This window comes from Macrobrachium nipponense, chromosome 37 (assembly GCF_015104395.2).
Source record: "Macrobrachium nipponense isolate FS-2020 chromosome 37, ASM1510439v2, whole genome shotgun sequence".
NCBI classification, from domain to species: Eukaryota; Metazoa; Arthropoda; class Malacostraca; order Decapoda; family Palaemonidae; genus Macrobrachium; species Macrobrachium nipponense.
The window spans coordinates 43,258,555-43,278,972 of record NC_061097.1 but is presented as its reverse complement, the minus strand read 5'-3'; the positions used below and the strand labels follow the sequence as shown (position 1 = coordinate 43,278,972).

The 20,418-nt window shown below is 34.9% G+C and overlaps 1 long non-coding RNA gene across 2 annotated transcripts in view; it reads left to right on the top strand.

The window, feature by feature from the left end:
- The window catches only part of LOC135209195 (uncharacterized), a 43,165-nt gene that overhangs the window by 22,134 nt on the left and 613 nt on the right, over positions 1 to 20,418 (top strand). Inside the window, exons 2-4 of one of the 2 annotated variants that reach the window (XR_010313314.1) lie at positions 15,411 to 15,500; positions 15,674 to 15,969; positions 19,849 to 20,026. This is a non-coding gene — a long non-coding RNA (uncharacterized LOC135209195). Of the gene's footprint in view, positions 1 to 15,410; positions 15,501 to 15,673; positions 15,970 to 19,848; positions 20,385 to 20,418 lie in introns of those variants that run through there. The other variant, XR_010313313.1, reaches the window with a different exon arrangement.

The window sequence follows — 20,418 nt, the reverse complement described above, 5'->3', positions numbered from 1 at the left end:
GCTCTTGCATCGGGCTTATTCATTGCCTGTTGCATAGAGAGGGCTGCATTGTATTGTATTCATGAGAAGTTTTAGCGGAGACGTAATAGCGTTTTTAATTGTTTCTTGAACGTGTCATATATATATATATATATATATATATATATATATATATATATATATATATATATATATATATTTATTTATTTATTTATTTATAAACATATTTAAATTTATATATATATATGTATACAGTGATTGGTAATCTTTTCTATTATTTTTATAATTAGTATCAACGGAAAATAATGCCTGCATATATTGTCGCATTCCTTAGCTTTCTATCGATATCTTAAGATAAGACGGACTATTTCAAGGCTAATTTAAAATAACATCAACACTACCCTGCTCTCAACGTAAATATCCAAAAAAAAAAAATCCTTAAAAAATTATCCTGCAAAAAAAGAAAAAAAAAATCCTTAAAAATGGTCCTGATTCCAGTTGCTTGAACAGTTGCTTGAAAAAGACTTGAGTTATATCGTTCACGAAAAACATGCTAAATCCTTATGCCTTACAAACAGAATAACTGCGTTGAAATCACTCTGAGTAAGTGCGTGGTTAAAAGAATGATCAATAATCGCGTAGTAATTATACAAATAATTTTCTGGGACTTTTTGAGTTGGACTTGAAAAAGTTATTAATAATCGCGTAGAAATTATACAAATAATTTATTATTTATGGGACTTTTTGACTTAGACTCAAAAGCATTATCATTGATAATTTAAAAGATTATACAAATAATTTTATTATTTATGGGACTTTTTGACTTTGACTCAAAACATTATCATTGATAATTTTAAAATTATACAAATAATTTTATTATTATTAATCTTTTATTTGGACTCAAAGGCAGTGTCACTGATAATTTGGAAATTATACAAATAATTTTTCTATTTGCATGACATTTTCATTTTTCAGTTGTCAAAATATTCTATTTCTTTCTGGCGTTCGCTAACTTTGTATGTTTACAGTGCAATATAGTGCAGTCTTAGTGAACTATCAAGATGGAGATTAGCTTGTAAATACTGCATAGATCACTTAAATAAATCATTACATACTACTTAAATACGTTTACAGCCATTCAATGTTGAATGGAATATTTAGTTATTATGAATTTAATTTAGTTCCGATCGAAATTTATAAAAATGGTGTATTTTCAACTATTGATTTATTTATATATTCATCAGAGTATCTTCTGTGATTTAGTGAACCTATTTATGAGAATAATGGTTAATTTTGTTCATTTGAATTTATAAGTAACTGTTAGTTTTAATTATATTAGAAACGGAATTTTTGTAAACACTCAGAGCTGACAAGAATGAAAAAAATTAAAAAACGCTATTTTAGAAAACATCAAAAAAAGGAAAATTGTCACATAAACTTAGAAAATTCAATTGCACAATTTCCATGCAAAGTGGCAACACGCAGAAATTCCACCAATCGCGTGACGGAACCAGGAAGCCAGATGTACGATGCAACTTTTGACCTCCGGAAAGTACCGGGCACGGTAAAGTTCACCGTGCCCAATTATGATTTCGGGCACACGCCCTCCTCCTCTCCTCCTCCTCCTCCTTAGGATAGGACCAGACATACCCTACCCCCTCCTCTCTGGGTGAATTTGGTTACTCAGCCATTCAGACGTCAGAGATAAAGGCTCACAAGTTTCGTGAGTGAGTGTATGTGACGTCATACAACCGGTGATGACGTCGCTGTGACGTCATAGAATCTCCTTTCTGTCACGTATTTGGAATGCTTTAGAGGGAAAGGCAGTTTGCGGATGAGCCTTTGAGAAAATGGTTATATTTAGAGTGGCAGGGAGTGGAATTTCATGAGTTGACTAATCTACAAATAATATGTGAATATTTATGTAGAATTCTTGATGGTTTATTGATAATTTACGAAGGCAATGAGAGCTTAATACCTAACACGATGGATCTGGTTTTTTTGACCAATTGGTTTAGATCAACCTATTTTCCAAACCTTTTAAAAATATTTACGACACGGGAGATTTAAATGATAGGTTATTAACAGACGTAACTTCAACAGTTTAACATTGTCATGTTAAACTCTATTCATTCGTAAATGATAACAGATTCGACTAACAGACAGACACAGACAATTTCAGCAAGAAGCAATTCCAAATAGTCATGCTGGAGGCATTCTTTTATTATAGTGATTGTCGTTATACTGATCAGTAGTCTACCAAATGATAAAGGCAAACATATAATAATAATAATAATAATAATAATAATAATAATAATAATAATAATAATAATAATCAATAATAATAATAATAATAATAATAATAATAATAATAATAATAATAATAATAATGAATATTCGCGGTTTTTAAATTTTTCATTTTAAGAAATACTGAAGGCATTCTTTTATTATAGTGATTGTCGTTATACTGATCAGTAGTCTACCAAATAATAAAGGCAAAAATATAATAATAATAATAATAATAATAATAATAATAATAATAATAATAATAATAATAATAATAATAATAATAATAATAATAATAATAATACTATATGAAGGTAGGAGACCCTCTCTCAAACATGTTTGGTTAAAAAGGATGGCAGCATCAGTGGAATTGATTTTATATGTGGTCTTTTCAATTCTTATTATTATCTTCTCGTCAGGGCTGATATTTGCTAATAGCAGGCCGATGTTCATATTAGCTACCATATGAATAAGTAATAATAATAATAATAATAATAATAATGTTGTGGGTGGCTATCATACCGGTCAAACTTTTACTAATTTTCTCACAAGAGAGCCAGCCCAACTTTACATTCGTAGTTTTCAACTTCTGAAAATAATAAAGGACATTTTGAGTAATATCCACTGTTTTTTTATTCAAGTCAGTAATCTTCATAATCTCTCTTAAATCTTCCGAGAAAGAGGCCCAACACCAAGACCTTGCGCTCGTAGCACGCAGCAGCCATTATCAAGTTAATAATAAACAGCCTTCAGGCAAATGAGACTACTACCAGAGCTCTCCTCTCATCTCTCGGAACGGCTTCGAGAGACTCCGGTCGACAACCTTCCGAATTTCCACTTTGGCCATCGGCAAGGTCGCCAGTACCGAAGGAAATGCCTTCGAAGGCCCATTAAACTCTCTCTCTCTCTCTCTCTCTCCAAGGATTCCCACTCGGTCCTCACGAGCGGTCTCCTCCTCTCGGAGCCAAGGCCGAGGACAATTAATCTTCGAGGAATTGCCTCGACGGGATTTATAGTCCTTGGAGTCATGTTCTCTGAAATTGGGGATTCCATGTTTGTGGTGATTGAGGAATAGACAGATAGACACGTACACATACATATAAATTTTATGCTTGAATATTTGATATTTTCAGGTCCGGCCATAACCAATGTAGGTCATACATTGTATTACTTTAGTAACGAGCAAATGCAATCCAATAAAGTCTATTCAGTGAATCTATGTCTGCAAGAGTTATTTTCAGAGTGATGGTGTATACTACTTCCTTCCTGTGCATTGCAATGTAAGAGATACTATGAAATTCTTGGTTCCATCTACGGCACATGTAAAGGTCAGGGATTTTTTTATCTTTTTCCTTCCTAGTCTTGAGCTCATGGCTCAGTGTTTTGCTGTTCATATCCTCTTTTAGGTCGTAAATAGCCCATTTTCATTTATCCTCCTGTAGGTCGTAAATAGCCCAGTTTCATCCTCTTTAGTCGTAAAAAAGCCCAGTTTTCACCTCTTTGTAGGTCGAAATATCCCCAGTTTCATTTTTCTCTTATGGTCGCGTAAATAGCCAATTTCATTATTCCTCCTGCTAGGTCGGTAAAATAGCCAGTTTCATCCTCTTTTAGGTCGTAGCCCAGTTTCATCCTCTTTTAGGTCGTAAATATCCCCAGTTTCATTTTTCCTCTTATAGGTCGTAAATATCCCCAGTTTCATTTTTCCTCTTATAGGTCGTAAATAGCCCAGTTTCATTTTCCCTTTTTTTGACTTCTTACTGACCAGAGTATTTCAAAGTCCTCTGATATATCTTTCAACAAAAGTCTCCGGATATTGAAAAGGTGTTTCGCTTTGAGTTAGAGATACAGGAATTTTAGGATAGGATATTGATGTTTTATTGATTAGAATGCAAATGTAAAAAGTAAATAATGATCATGTTAAACAGTACAGAACAATCATTTGTAATAAAATGTGGCATATTTATTTTAATTTTCGTTGGTGACAGAATGCTCTAATTGACAGTAGATATTTGCACGCGCCCCGAGTAAGCTGGAAGTCGGATCATGCCTTGTTATATTTTGTCTATGCTTGTATTGCCTTTGATAAAAAACATTTTGCAGGAATGATATATTCTATAGAAAATAAATCAGCTTTTTTTAGACGTCATCATTTCTTTTTTTTCAAGCGAAAAGTGTCGTGATTGTTTACTGAATTTCCTTGTGATCAGGAAATTGAAAAAGTAATTGATATTTTTTTCATCAAAATAGAAGGAACTTAGATTTTTATCAATTTCCATGTGGTCAGGAAATTGCAAATTAAACTATTGTATTCGAAGTAAAAGAAATAGCAAAGTTTTTTAAAATGAATTTCCTTATGGTCAGGAAACTACAAAATTAATTTGTATCTATTCTTAATCAAAGTAACTCAGTTTTTGTGGACTGTCTAGTGGTGAGGAAATTTCAAAATGAATGCTAATCCTTTTTCTATGAAAAGTAGACCCATTTTTATTGGGTTCCTCTTTAGCAGGAAATGCCAAAATCTAAAGTTTTTTTTTTATTTCGAAAGCGCATCAATCTTTTTTATTAACTTCCTCATTAGCAGGAAATTACAAAATAGGTTTACTATTACGTAATATTTTTTCTAATAAGTTTTGGTAGTATTACTGCCAGTCCTTCTAAATCTAGTATGTAAAATACCCCATTTTCCCAGATTTCATATATTTTGCTCTGAACAAGAAATGTTAAAATTATATGACTAATATAGTTGGCTTGTAGAAAAAATTAATAAATATAACCGTCTGGTCGTGGTTACAATCATAAAAGCAATTTTAGGGTATTATAATCAACTCACTTCAAACAGTGCCAAGGATAAGAGGAGATTTTTATTTTAATTCATGAAGTTCCGTGATGATTGTCTAAGTTCAGTTTTATGATGCTTTTCATATTGTCTATGTATGGCCCTTTAGAATATAGATCCTCTATGTAATTAGAGTGGTCATCTTATTGTATAATGTTTAGAATACCACTTAAAAGCATGTATAAAAATAATAATAATACATTTTAGAAACTAAAGTAGGGAATCAATTGAATTTATTTTAAGAGCAGTATCAGAATGTCAGATTGACGGATACGTTAGAGAAGGTAGAAAATAGATTGCCGTTTTTAATATTACAATTGGGGAAAATGTTTAGTATTTCAAGAACAAGTATCACCAAAAATTATGATATACTTTTAAGAAGCACGAATATGGAATAAGTATTACGTTTTTTGACACTAGGAATAGGAAGTAAATTTGACACTTTTTACAAAAAACTATGGAACAAATTTACCTCTCTTTGAAATAAGGAATAAGAGATACATAACACCTTTCACAAGCTGCAGAGGAATCCTTGAAATCTAAAGCAAGCACTGTTCTGAAAACCTAGATCAGCTCTCAAAAGCAAAACAAAAATAGAAGTCCTAAGACAATGCTTGCAAGAGCTTCCAGCTCGTCGCATCGTCTGTAACTGCTTTCAGCGTTAGTCATGCATGTGCCCTTGACATTACCACAGGCATGATTGGGCTTTATGTATATACCCGTTTGAGGATTTGAAAATAATGAAAAAAAGTCGTCTTCCTTCATTTACAAGATCAAAGAAATGTTGTCGTTTCCTTCCAATAATCTCTGTCTGTCTCGCCCTCATTGCCAAAGACCAAATATTTCAATTTCCTTTCTATGCTAGTGAGGTGGATTTCTAATGTTTCATCAGTGTTTCCCAAATGCTTGATCTTTCAACCTCCTTGTGAACATGACCTTTAATATATTCTCAATTAACAGACATTAACTCTTAGCTCATTTGTTAGTGATTACTTTAATGGTTTATTAATAGCTAAAGCAAAACTCAGGACTTCTAAGAATAATAAAGAATCAGAACTTAACACTTAGCTCCTGTGTTGGTTTATATCATATCAAAGGCCAACCTCAGGAATTTAAAGAATTAAGACTCTGTTCATTTGACACTTTAGGTAAACAATTGAGTCAGAAGTTTACCGCAAGTGTGAGTGTGACAGTGACCTCATTCTCGCCATATGCAAAGATTGTGACACAATTTCCTGCCGAATGAATTACATATTTTCTTCTGAATGAAATGCGTTTTAAGATTCTGCCAGAAACTGTCCGGAGCTTTAAATGAAGTAGAGTGATTCATTCCGAGAAATTTCATCTCGGTCACAAAGTATTTGGAATTAAATTTTTACAAGTACTTTCATATATTCGCGTATATGTAGGGTGTACCAGTAAACATTTGAAGAAAAATATGACGTAACACCATACTATTCATGAATACATCATCGCCATTGTTCCATCCGAAGGTCATTTTTTTATTATATAACAATTGTCTTAATCTTTTATCAATGTTCTCTATTTTTTCATATAACGTCATGGTATGCAACTGCTTCCAGCACCATTTCTTCGTCATTTCCTCTTATTCAGTTAAGACACCGCCAGATTCCCACACGGCCAAATAAGGTTGTTGGAAGCTATAACCTTTTTTTTTTTTTACACGATGCTACCAGTCCAGTTTTTAGTCTCTTTAGCACATCATTTCAGAGTCTGGTTCTTTCTAGATTTCTGAAACAGAGCCATATTTGTTTCTTGTTCGGTCGCTTTACTTTCTCCGGTCCTGGCTGAGAGAACAACTTGAAGCTTATATCTCTTTATTAGACTTTTTATCACACAGGACAACCTAAATCTAATATTCCATTTCTGATTTTTCTCTCAGAATATCTTTTTTTTTTTTTTTTTTTTTTTGCAAAAATGTCCAATTTTGTAACATGGATCAAAGCTGCAGAGGTTTTTTAACTTTTCAGCTACTTTGGTCTTGTTTTTTCTGCTAGCCAGCCTCTGTTAGGGGAAAAGGTTTAAAGCATATACATATACTATATATATATATATATATATATAATATATATAATATATATATATATATATATAATATATATATATATATATATATATACATACATACATGTATATGTATATATACACATATACAAATATATGCATATAAATAAATACATATATATACATTATATTATATATATATATATATATATATATAAATATATATATATATATATATATATATATATATATATATATATATATATGTATATATATGTATTTATATGCATATATATTTGTATATGTGTATATATACATATACATGCATGTATATATATTATATATATATATATATATATATATATATATATATATATATATATATATGTGTGTGTTGTGTGTGTGTGTGTGTGTGTGTGTGTGTGTGTGTGTGTGTGTGTGTGTGTGTGTGTGTGGTGTGTGTGTGTGTCTGTAGAACATCACTGTTTGTTACTAAAAATGAAAGTGGAAAGCAAAAATTATGAATGATCATAAAACATAAAGATTAATTAACGACAAACTAGAGTAACAAATCAGAATGGAATACAACTTGTCTGTTCAAATAAAATACATATAACAATCATAACTGCTGTTGTAATTATCAATATAATTTATGACATTTCCAACGCTGGTAACCAAATCCACATTATCATTGTCGTCAATGCCTCTTGGAAAACTAGTCATTTGCACTGAGGACATCTGCGTCAAGTCTAACTGAACCGAAGCCTGAGAAACAAAGACATAAACAAAACTCTTCTTCTTATCTATTTTTTGCGTCAGAATCGAGGCCACCCGATGTAGGAGAGTCTGGGGGTCGCGCCAATCCCAGCCTAAGCCAAGGTCGTTTTTATATTTTGTTTTCGTTCTTTCTTTACAGATTCTGCGCTGTTTGTGTAGGTTTCTTTGCGTAGGTTTCTGGTTAATCTACCCTTCCTTAAAACGTCTTGGGGGTCAGTCTGTTTCCCAAGCATATTTTTCAGCGAGAATTTAGAAAACAGGATACGAGGCAGCGTTAAGTCATCGCCAGAAGAGCCGAGCTGGACAAGCGACTAGTGACGCGCGCGAGAAACGGTGCGGACGAGACCGTTCCTCCTCTGCTTTATTTCCGAAAGAATGCACGCACAGACGCACTCACGCACGCATCCGGGTTCTCCCAGGGGACAGACACGGATGGCGTAATGACCGTCATAACGTAACGTCCTGGTGACGTGCATGTCAACACGGTGCCCACTTCAAGGGTTACTGGTCACGATAAGTCAGTCTCAGATAATCAGATTCTGTCTAGGTCACGATTAGACTTAGTCTGTGAGCTGGGAGGACCTTTCGCGTCCTCTAAAGGAACTGTGACTATTCCCTCAGGTTTAGTATGATTCTCCTCCTCCTCCTCCTTCTCCTCCTCCTCCTCCTTCGTCTTCTTCTTCTTTTGTGAGTCCATATTGTTTGGGATAACCAACAGTACTTTATTAGACGAATTAAGTTGACCTTCGTGGACGAAGAGGAAAGTGTTTAGGTCCAAGGCATTTCCTCCTTACTTCCACAGAAGAAGAAGAACGAGGGGGCGGGGGAGGAGGGAAGTACTCCTACCTGGAACGGAATGTTGTTACCAGCTCTGGGAAAGTTTGGGATATTTACCTGTGGGTCTGACTCATCTTTTCCTATTTTTTTTTCTCTGTTTAGACAATTATTAAGCCTTTATCTGGACTTAGCGTTATTAAGGATGTTATATTTGCATTTGAATTGTCTGAAGGCGCTGCTGAATTCGTCTAATTATCTGAAGACAAAAACCAAAATTTAAACATGAGTAACCTCTCAAGGGGATATAATTGTTACTTTGATACACTTATCAAGTCGACTTAAGTCGCAATGATAACCATTTAACTTTATTGCAAGCAAATTGCTATATATTGCACTTTAAAAATCAAAGTCCTGACGAAAATCTAATAGTTTGGGCTCGCTAATTTCGAAAATTATTGCGAAGTTGCGATATATTGCATAGGCTTGCAGTACGGTTTGCCAAAATACAACCACAGGAATTTTGAATGGATTGCATCATTTTCGAATAGCAACCAAATTGTTCGAATAGCAACCAAATTGCAAAACATTGCAAGATCACAGTCATATTAGTAATAAGGAGCCCGAACTACCTCTTTACATTATGTTTGAAGGGAAAACTCATTTTCAAAACTTATACAAACAAAAAATGAGTCCAGTGCGCATATATTTTTATATTTATTTTTGGCCAAAAACTGAATGGTCTAAGAATTTCTGTAAGAATTCACATTCAGGAAATTCCTTTACCAATAGAGATTAACGCAAAAATGAATACAAAACTTCCCAATACCTTTTTTTAAAGGTGCCCAAGGTCTACTCGTCCATTAAACTGGGTATGATACCGTATTATGAATCGCTAATCACGTAATTGCAATGTATAGACGCATTGCAGCATAATTACACCATATAATGATTTCGTAATGATGGAATCAATGCAAAATTCTCCAAAATACCAAGGCTACAGCCTGACTTTTTTTTTTTTTTTTTTGGAGGGGCCTAAGTGGGTTTCTACTCTTCAAATTAGCTGTAATCTAATATTTTAGGTATCCAATTTCGAAAATAATCGCCAAGTTGATTACAATTATGTAATTGATTCAATATCCATTACTGATCGTGATAACATGTCCTAGACGAATAACCTCAAGAATAATTTCCTTTGAAAATAACTTCTAATCTCTCCTGCGACTGGAAAAATCGTTTTTAAAGACTCCAGCCAATGAGGTGATGGCTTACAAGCGTCGTAACGGGATTACGAAACTTGTAGCCAATGATAGGAGGCGACAGGTAATGCTTTTCGTAAGCTACGTAAGGTGGAGGTCTCTGATTGGTCACAAGGAACTTTGGAATATCTGTAAAGGTATTCTTCTGGTGGCCATTGCGTCTACACCCGTAATTTTTGTGTGCGACGAAAGTTTCGTTTTTTTCGAAGTTTGTGGTCAACGAATTGTGTCATTGTTGCAAGGATTGTGTTTTATAAAGGCGATTACTGTATGCTGTAAGTAAATGTGCCCTTTTTATGTGTCATTTTTGGGTAAATTTTGGAAAATTCCAGAGCCAGTGTTCTGCCTTGGGGTTTACTGGGACAGTTTAACCACTGTTCCTGGAAATGCACTTACAAACCAGTAAAACATCTACTAAAGTGGTTTTACTTGGATATAAAATTGATTTTGCCTGGTAAACTCGAGCATTTTAGAGTGATTTTGTAATTACAGACTAATCCAGTATCTTAAAAGTGGTTTTATTTCTATATAAAATTGATTCTGGCTGGTAAACTCAGGCTTTTTCGAGTGAATTTTTAATTAGGATGATATAGGCCTATCAAGAATATTCAATTGAAGAAAGAAATCGAGAAATTTCATAATTTTTGGGACATATCCTAAACCAATTAAGGCTATGGAAAGCCTTGGAGTATTAAAGGTTAGAAGCAGACACCCATTACTATGTGGTTAAGGTCAATAAAATTTTGAGTAGGATCAGTGAATGGTTTGGTTAAAGTCAATTAATATTTTTCTAATGCAAGGTCAATGAATTTTTGTGGTTAGGGTCAATGACAGTGTGATTAGGGTCGATGAAATGGCTATTTAGGGTCTGAGTTTTTCGTAGGTAGGTTCACTGATTTCTTATAGGCCATATCTGTCTGTATACAGGATCTTGTGTTAAGTTCCTACTATTAGGGTCCAAATGCAACGTCAGTGAATTTTTGTGGTTAGCATCAATGACTGTGTGATTAGGGTCGATGAAATGGCTGTTTAGGCCTTAGGGCCAATGAGTTTTTCGTAGGTAGGGTCACAGAATTCTTATAGGCCATATCTGTCCGTATACGGGATCTTGTGTTAGTTAAGTTCCTGCTGTTAGAGTCCACCAATGTCTTAGGAAGCACCTTGTATGCTGTATTTTTCTTCCTTTGTACGTATTTTCTCACAATTAAAACGGCGGACTTTGTTTTGTTACCCATAGGATCCATTCTAGTTAAAAGGTCAATGCAACTACTTTTTATTCGTCCATTTATAAGGCTGTGAGTAGCCTACTCAGATCTGCAGCAACGCCCACCAGTCAGTCATTGGGGACTCGAGTTATGCATTTGATAAAACCTTTTGATCCCGTGCTAACGTTTCCTGATATTTATTTAATATGATTACAGAGTTTAATGGTTGTGATTAATGTATGGTTTAAGTGAAAGTGCCGGTAGATCTAGGGTACTTATCCGCGGCGGCCTAGACTATGGCAGTTGCGGTTTTTCTATTCAGTTTTACCTACTGAACAAGAATTTTAAGTAATATTTATTCGGACGACTGTAATTAACCCTCCAGGGGCCAGTACTAAACACGGCGAAATACATTGGACGCCACAATACCTAGTGGATGTCGTATCCGCGGTTACGTTCCTTGCAGTCCGTGCGGAATGCTTCTGTAGAATTACCAAAGTGCCTTTTTATCTGTTAGTTTTGGGTAAATTTTGGTAAATTCCAGAGCCAGTGTTCTGCCTTGGAGTTTGATGGACTATTTAGCCATTGTTCCAGACTGGAAATGCACCTAAAATACCTACTCAAGTGGTTTTACTTTGATATAAAATGGATTTTGTATGGTAAACTCGAGCATTTTGGAGTGATTCTTTAATTGCAGACCAGTCAAGTATCAAAGTGGTTTTACTTTGATATAAAATTGATTTTGGCTGGTAAATTTAAACTTGATCATGTGAATTTTTAATTACAGACCAGTTTAGTATCTGAAAGTGGTTTTATTTCTATATAAAACAGAATCTGGCTGGTAAGTTCAGGCATTTTCTAGTGAGATTTTAATTGGATGATATAGGCCTATCAACAATATTCAATTGAAGCACGAAATCGCTTAAATTTTATGAGATTTGGGACATCCTAAACCAATTAAGGCTTTGAAAGACTTGGAGTGTTATTAGGTAGAAGCAGGTACCCATTACTGTGTGGTTAAAGTCAATGAATATTTTTGTGGAAACATCAATGAATTTTTGTGGTTGGGGTCAATGATTGGGTAATTCTACAGAATAATTCCGCACGGACTGCAAGGAACGTAACCGCGGATACGACATCCACTAGGGATTGGGGCGTCCAAATATTTCGCAGTGTTTAGTACTGGCCCCTGGGGGTTAATTACAATCGTCCGAATAAATATCACTTAAAATTCTTGTTCAGGAGGTAAAACTGCATAGAAAACCGCAACTGCCATAGTCTTGGCCGCCGCGGAATAGTAATATAGATCTACCATCTTATGGGCCATATCTTTTCGTATACGGGGTCATGTGTCGGTGAGAAGTGCCTTTCTGTAAAGGCACATCAGTGTCTTAAAAAGTGCCTTGTATGCATGTATGTTACTTTTCCTTTGTACGTACTATCTCATAATTAAAAGGGCTGAATTTTTGTTATTTTGTTGCTCACATAGGACCCATTTTACTTAAAACACCAGTGAAACTTCTATTAGATAAATCTAAAAGCTTTTGAGTAGCCTACTCTATTCTCAGCCACGCTCACCTACTAGTTAGTCAGACAATCAGTCAATCTCGACGTGAGTTATGCCTTTGATAAAACTTAAGATTTTCGTGTTAAAATTTCCTGAAACTTGAAAGTAACTAAGTGATTAAAAAAAAAAAAAAGAAGTAAGCCTATTCGTAGTCTCTCTCTCTCTGATAAGTTAAAAGGCACTCTACAGTCTAGCGTTTAGTATACAAACAGAAAACGGGAAGGTCTTATTCACCATGAGAAAGCATTCTCTCTCTCTCTCTCTCCTCTGGCCTATTAGGTAACTGTTAGTTCATTGATAATTGTTATCTAATTGGTTTTATCAATAAGTAATGAATTGCTCTGATCTCCCGTAAAACCTGAGTGATATCTTAGATTTTCATGAAAGTAGAAAATTTTATTTTGAGTTTTGCAAGTTTCTGACTTAGATTTTTGTATCATGTTAGTGGTGTTACGGATACCGAACTCGACTTATATAATTGTAACCAACAATTATGTATAACCACATTGGGAAACCTGGGTTTTTGGTTGGGGAAAACACACAACTGCCACCAACCACACTAGACTAATCAGCTTGTGCATAACTCGTCGCTTTGTAGAACAGCGGTTCAGTTGTCAGGAAATAGACCTAAAAAATGTCCATTCCCTGGGATTGATCACGGGTTTACAGGTGGGGCAAGCTTTAGAACCACTGGATTAATTGATTTACTAAAAGGTTTGACCAGATTCCATTTGGGAAAGTTTAGGGATCTTAGCTAGATATTGATCCCTCGGGTTTTAACCCGGTGTGTTTTTCACCTTTGCTGCGTGTTTAGTACAAACCCGTTGGAGATTACCGTGAAACCACAAACAAAAGACTGTAGATGATATAAAGATGACCCCAGAGCAATATTAGTCATAGATAACGCTTGGAGGGGATAACGACCCCCGAAAACCTTCAGGTAGTCATTATCTAGGTGAGGGGCAAGTGTCATTAACTGCTTCCAAACTACGGGCTGCTCTGTGAGCGAGAGCCCGTGCTGGCATAAGGTCAGCGCAATCAAAAACCACAAAAACTATTGCTTTCAAACCGGGCGTTTTTCCAAGGACGATTTTAAGTTTGTCAAAATTTTAAGTACTTTTTTTTTTTTTTTTTTTTTTCCTTGGGGAACGGGGAGGGGGGGAGGCGGGGCTCCTAGGCCTAGTGTGTGTTTCAATGTTATCTTAACTTGCCATATTTTACATAAATAATGGTTATTCTTGTCCCACTCGCCTATGGAGACTCAATATGAGTGTTAATGACTAAATTCTTTTGAAGATTTTGACATTTCTCTTAATTTGGTGTCTATTATTAGTCTACGTTTGAGCAAAGCAAAGGTAAATTTGCTGACAGCCATCTTCGCCAATATAATTGTTTTAGTATAATTGGTTCCATTAGTGATGAACAATAATTGTGGGTATTCGTGGCGAATGTGGACTAGATAGTATTTGTGTTTTTGCAATAAAGTTGTAAGAAAAACAAAGTTTATTGGCAATTTTCAAACATTTGTTAGCTGACCTGGACCGTTTGGTGAAGATATCTTAGTTTTGCGAGTTTTAATGATGGTACCCCATCGACAAAACCTTTATGTATTTTATTCGACAGATGATTATTACAAAAATAGTTTAACCAGACCACTGAGCTGACAATCAGCTCTCATAAGGCTGGCTGAACATTTATAGAATATTATGGAGAACTTTAGTATTGGAAAATGATCAAGATGATCTTGGTTAAAAATGAAATGACCACTGCTTACGTTGACGGCAAATACGTATATAAATTTTGGATTTATTAGTAGAATACTCAGAGTAACTTAGAGTTGTGGTACTGTAATAGTAGATATCGTAGTCAACTGAAATTCAATCACAAGGTACGAGAGCGATGTTGGTACGGTGTACCTTGTGGTACTTAGTGGCATTACGGGTGTACCTGTTTCACAGTAGGTTTCGAAACTGTAATATATGTGGGTCCTGTAACCAGAAATGCTGGTATCTGAGTGCTTATGGCTGGTGGTAAGTTCAACAAGTTAGTTTTGTACTAAGCGATGTAGGATTTCTTAAACGTTTGCATAAGTCTGCTGCATTATTATGTAATAAAACTGGTTTTCATTTTATCGGGGAAGAAACCTGACCTGGGTATGGTGTTGCTTTTTGTAACACTGAATCCAGTGAGATTTTTTCTTGGGCTGATTGTTTAACTATTGTTAAACTATGTAGCCTTGTAGAGCCTAACTTTCAATAATTTTTCTACATAAATTTCAAGATTAATATGGTGTAGGTTCTATACTCGTTAAAATGCTCGGTTGAGCTGTGAACTGGCTTCATTTAAAATTAGGAGGATGAGTTCTTGGGAACATTAGACCTACGTATGTGACAAAGTATTCGAAGTGTTGTAGACTTGAAAACGAAAAAGCCTTGCTATGAATACCTTCCTTCAATAATTAAACAATTCTTTATGCAATTTTGATATTGACTTTAATAAATTCTGTGTAAATTTAACACTGGGGTAATGACAAAGCTTTATTCAGAGTTAAAATCCTTGCATAAATTAAGCTCTCATAGGATTTGATTGCTAACAAAACTCAGTAATTCAGATTCGCTTTATGTGCATTTTCGCCAATTTTTTGTTGCTTGTGTGTATTAGCGTTTTGTGATGTTTTCAATTATTTTTTATTTCGTTCTTAGGGCAATGCTGCTCTTTTGTCTGGTAGAAGTCTGGGCCCAGTTCAGGGACCCCAAAATCCTGCGCTGCAAAGTCGAGTTGGCCAAAGCAACGTAAGTGTCCTTGTTATATAGTTTCGATTCGTTCCACATATATTTTCTGTCTGCTATTGTGTTGATTGTTTGCAATTGGCATAAACCAAATTCATTGTGTGTTATGTTTAGCCTAGGTGCTATTTTTACTCATTGTTTTTTCTTTATTCTAATTTAAATTATTTTTCTTGAAGGTACTGAAACCTCTTACACTGGTACATCGCCCTAGGCCTAAGGAGATATTTACAGGACTGTATCAAGAAGACTCGCATAGGATACTGTTCCTACAGGACTCTGTATCTAAAAGACTGACATAGGATACTGTTTTTACAGAACTCTGCATCAAGAATACTGGCATAGGATACTGTACCTACAGGAATCTGTATCAAGAAAACTTCCTTAGGACAGTTCCTACAGGACTCTGTATCAAGAAGACTGGATAAGGAGACGATTCCTCAAGAGACTGTATCAAGAAGATGGCCTAAATACTGTAAGTGTTCCTGCTGTCATTTTTAAAGTTTCGCTTATTTTGTAACAATGCATGCTGTAGTTAGGCTTTTCACGCATTTGTTCATTCTGCTTTTCTCTCTCTCTCTCTCTCTCTCTCTCTCTCTCTCTCTCTCTCTCTCTCGTTTCTTTAAAGTGTTAATTCTCCAATCATCTTTTCTCATTGAGACAGAAATCTTTCCGACGGTTTTTGAGTCTAGTAATGGCTCGGTGGTATCCTTTAAGACCTTGTGATGATGATGATGATGATGATGATGATGATGATGATGATGATGATGATTATTCCCGTGACAAAAGTACTACAGAAGATGGATGCCGGGTACCAACTCAAGAAAAGAGGCAACAGAATCAACCATCTGATGTTCATGGACGACATCAAGCTGTATGGTAAGAGCATCAAGGAAATAGATACCCTAATCCAGACTGTAAGGATTGTATCTGGGGACATCAGGATGGAGTTTGGAATAGAAAAATGAGCCTTAGTCAACATACAAAAGGCAAAGTAACGAGAACTGAAGGGATAAAGCTACCAGGGATGGGGAGCAACATCAAACACATAGATGAGACAGGATACAAATACCTGGGAATAATGGAAGGAGGGGATATAAAACACCAAGAGATGAAGGACACGATCAGAAAAGAATATATGCAGAGACTCAAGGCGATACTCAAGTCAAAACTCAACGCCAGAAATATGATAAAAGCCATAAACACATGGGCAGTGCCAGTAATCAGATACAACGCAGGAATAGTGGAATGGACGAAGGCAGAACTTCGCAGCATAAATCAGAAAACCAGAAACATATGACAATACACAAAGCACACCCAAGAGCAAATACGGACAGACTATACATAACACGAAAGGAAGGAGGGAGAGGACTACTAAGTATAGAGGACTGCGTCAACATCGAGAACAGAGCACTAGGGCAATATCTGAAAACCAGTGAAGACGAGTGGCTAAAGAGTGCATGGGAAGAAGGAACTAATAAAAGTAGACGAAGACCCAGAAAATATACAGAGACAGGAGAATGACAGACAGAACAGAGGACTGGCACACACACCAATGCACGGACAATACATGAGACAGACTAAAGAACTAGCCAGCTGATGACACATGGCAATGGCTACAGAGGGGAGAGCTAAAGAAGTTAACTGAAGGAATGATAAACAGCGGCACAAAATCAGGCCCTAAGAACCAGATATGTTTAAAGAACGATAGATGGAAATAACATCTCTCCCATATGTAGGAAGTGCAATACGAAAAATGAAACCATAAACCACATAGCAAGCGAATGCCCGGCACTTGCACAGAACCAGTACAAAAAGAGGCATGATTCAGTGGCAAAAGCCCTCCACTGGAGCCTGTGCAAGAAACATCAGCTACCTTGCAGTAATAAGTGGTACGAGCACCAACCTGAGGGAGTGATAGAAAACGATCAGGCAAAGATCCTCTGGGACTATGGTATCAGAACGGATAGGGTGATACGTGCAAATAGACCAGACGTGACGTTGATTGACAGTCAAGAAGAAAGTATCACTCATTGATGTCGCAATACCATGGGACACCAGAGTTGAAGAGAAAGAGAGGGAAAAAATGGATAAGTATCAAGATCTGAAAATAGAAATAAGAAGGATATGGGATATGCCAGTGGAAATCGTACCCATAATCATAGGAGCACTAGGCACGATCCCAAGTTCCCTGAAATGGAATCTAGAAAAACTAGAGGCTGAAGTAGCTCCAGGACTCATGCAGAAGAGTGTGATCCTAGAAACGGCACACATAGTAAGAAGTGATGGACTCCTAAGGAGGCAGGATGCAACCCGGAACCCCACACTATAAATACCACCCAGTCGAATTGGAGGACTGTGATAGAGCAAAAAAAAAAAAAAAAAAAAAAAAAAAAAATCATAATAATCATAATAATCATAATAATCATCCTTTGAAAGCATTCATTGTGGATGCTTTTGTTTGAGCCTACTAAGTCTGTCTGTAGCGAAGCCAGTATGGCCGGCAACCAGACCACAAAACTAGTACTAGCTGGAACTTCTGTACTTGTCTCTATAGAAACCCACAAAGGTCAAATAAGGTGAAAGTGTGATGTTGATTGATTGATTTTAAGGTAAAATATGGCGTTCCACGTGAGGTCACATTCCCTTGAAATAATATCGTGATTTTTAAGACTTGATATCTCTCTCTCTCTCTCTCTAGATTATTGTTTTAGTGAAACTGATTTCATATTGACCATTTTAATTTCTCTCTCTCTCTCTCTCTCTCTCTCTCTCTCTCTCTCTCTCTTCTCTCTCTCTCTCTCTCTCTCTCTCTCTCTTCGTTTTTTTTTATCGTGCAAACCTTCCTTACCAAAGGTCATGTGTTATGAGAGAGTAACAAAATAGTAAAGTCCATCATTAAATAGTAACCTTTTTATTAAAAGAAAACGATAAATTTTAAATCCTAAACTACTGTATTTTTGTATTGAAAATTTGTCGAGCAAAGTCTATCGCTTTCATTATACTATAAACGTTGAATATTGCTTATACACACATACATATGTATATAAATTAATGTGTAATGAAATAAATAAGGGTACATACAGAAATGGCATAATAATAGGGGCAAAACGAGAGGTAGAAAATTGTGAACAAGTAACTTGTTAGACCTACTTGATCTTTGGTAGAAATGTGAGCAATGTTACTTATAGGCCTATAACTTTGGTACTGTAATTTACTGAGATTAGTTACCTCTCGATCTAAATTTATTTTAGTTTTTTCAGTAACGTAATTAAGATATTTTTTTTCTCTCAAACTGAGGACGGAATATCCGAAGGTGAAAAGCTGGGCCTATAGCGAGCGACTGACGAAGATAACTCTCTCTCTCTCTTTGCATGATTTTCAGAACTTTGTATGTAGTGTTTATATACTTAGACATTTTAATACTTCTGAAATTATTTCGGTTGACAAAACGATGCCACAGCGTCGCAATATATATATTTTGCCATTAATTATATATTCGTTGTCATTTCACAATTTAAAACTAGGATATTCATTTAGAGACCCTTGTTTTGTGTATTCAGCCTCGTAGAGATGCCATTTTGATTATGTATTCATTCTTGGAGAAGCAATTTAATTTATTTAATCGTGAAGAGATGGCACTTAATTACCTATTGAGTCTTAAGATGCCATTTAATCTATTGAGTTGAGATGAAATTAAATTATCTATTCAGTCTTGTTGAGACGCCATTTCATTATCTTTTAGTCTTGTAGAGAAGCCATTTAAATTCATTCAGTCTTGTAGAGATGCCATTTATCTAAGTCTTGAGATGCTATTTAATCTATTAATCTTGTAGAGGTATTTATCTATTCAATTTTGTAGAGATGCCATTTAATCTATTGTCTTGACATTTAATTATCTATTCAATTATCAGTCTTGTAAAGGTGCCATTTGATTATCTATTCATCTTGTCAATACCAGATAATGAGTTTGAAATTTTTATCTACCAGTAATTATTACCAATACCGGAGGTTGATTTTTTTAAAACAATTCAGTTATTACTAATATCAGAAATTACACGGTGTATTTAGTTGTGAGTCAGTGGTCAGTACCAGAAGTTGCAATTAGTTCATTTTATAAATTGCAGTTATCGATACAAGAGGACGGTAATGTTTTGAATTAGTTATTCAATACTAAATTAGTATATTTATATGAATGGTATAAATATACTGACATATTGAATGGTATAAATATACTGAATGGTAATATCTTTTAATATTTAATATTTTTATGTACATGTATAAGCTAGACGTACACCAGTTAAGATACACATACCAGTTATTGTTTAGTAAATATACTAAATTTTTTTTGCAGATTTATACGTGAGAACATCTGAGGTGAGATTAACATACCAGCGCTCTCTTTATGTGAAATTACCATTTAAAGGAGATATAATATGAGAAGGATACCATTTGAAGGAGATATATTATGAGGATAAAGAAGTTCCTTTATCATCAAGAGGAGCAGCGACGAAAAACTACATGTGCAGCAGGTAATCCAGGGCAACTATTAAAAAGTTTTGTGGACTATGATGTTTTTCCAATGTTTTTTTTGGCTGTTATTACGGCTGCTAGTCCTTTGTAATTATGTATTTATAAATCTCTCAAATTAGTATGTAAAATGTATTAATAGTTAAATATCTGATTGAATAGTTAAATATTTGATTAGCATTTTTTGTGTATATGTAGCATGTATTAAAAGTTAAATATTTGTTTAGCATTTTATAATACTAATTTAGCATTTTATAATACTAATTTGAGAGATTTATAAAGTTAAATATTTATTTAGCATTGTATAATATAGTATACACAAAATAAAACAAATATTTTAGATATATAGTATGCGTGTATGAACAAGGTTATAAGGAATAAACTGTATAAAGAA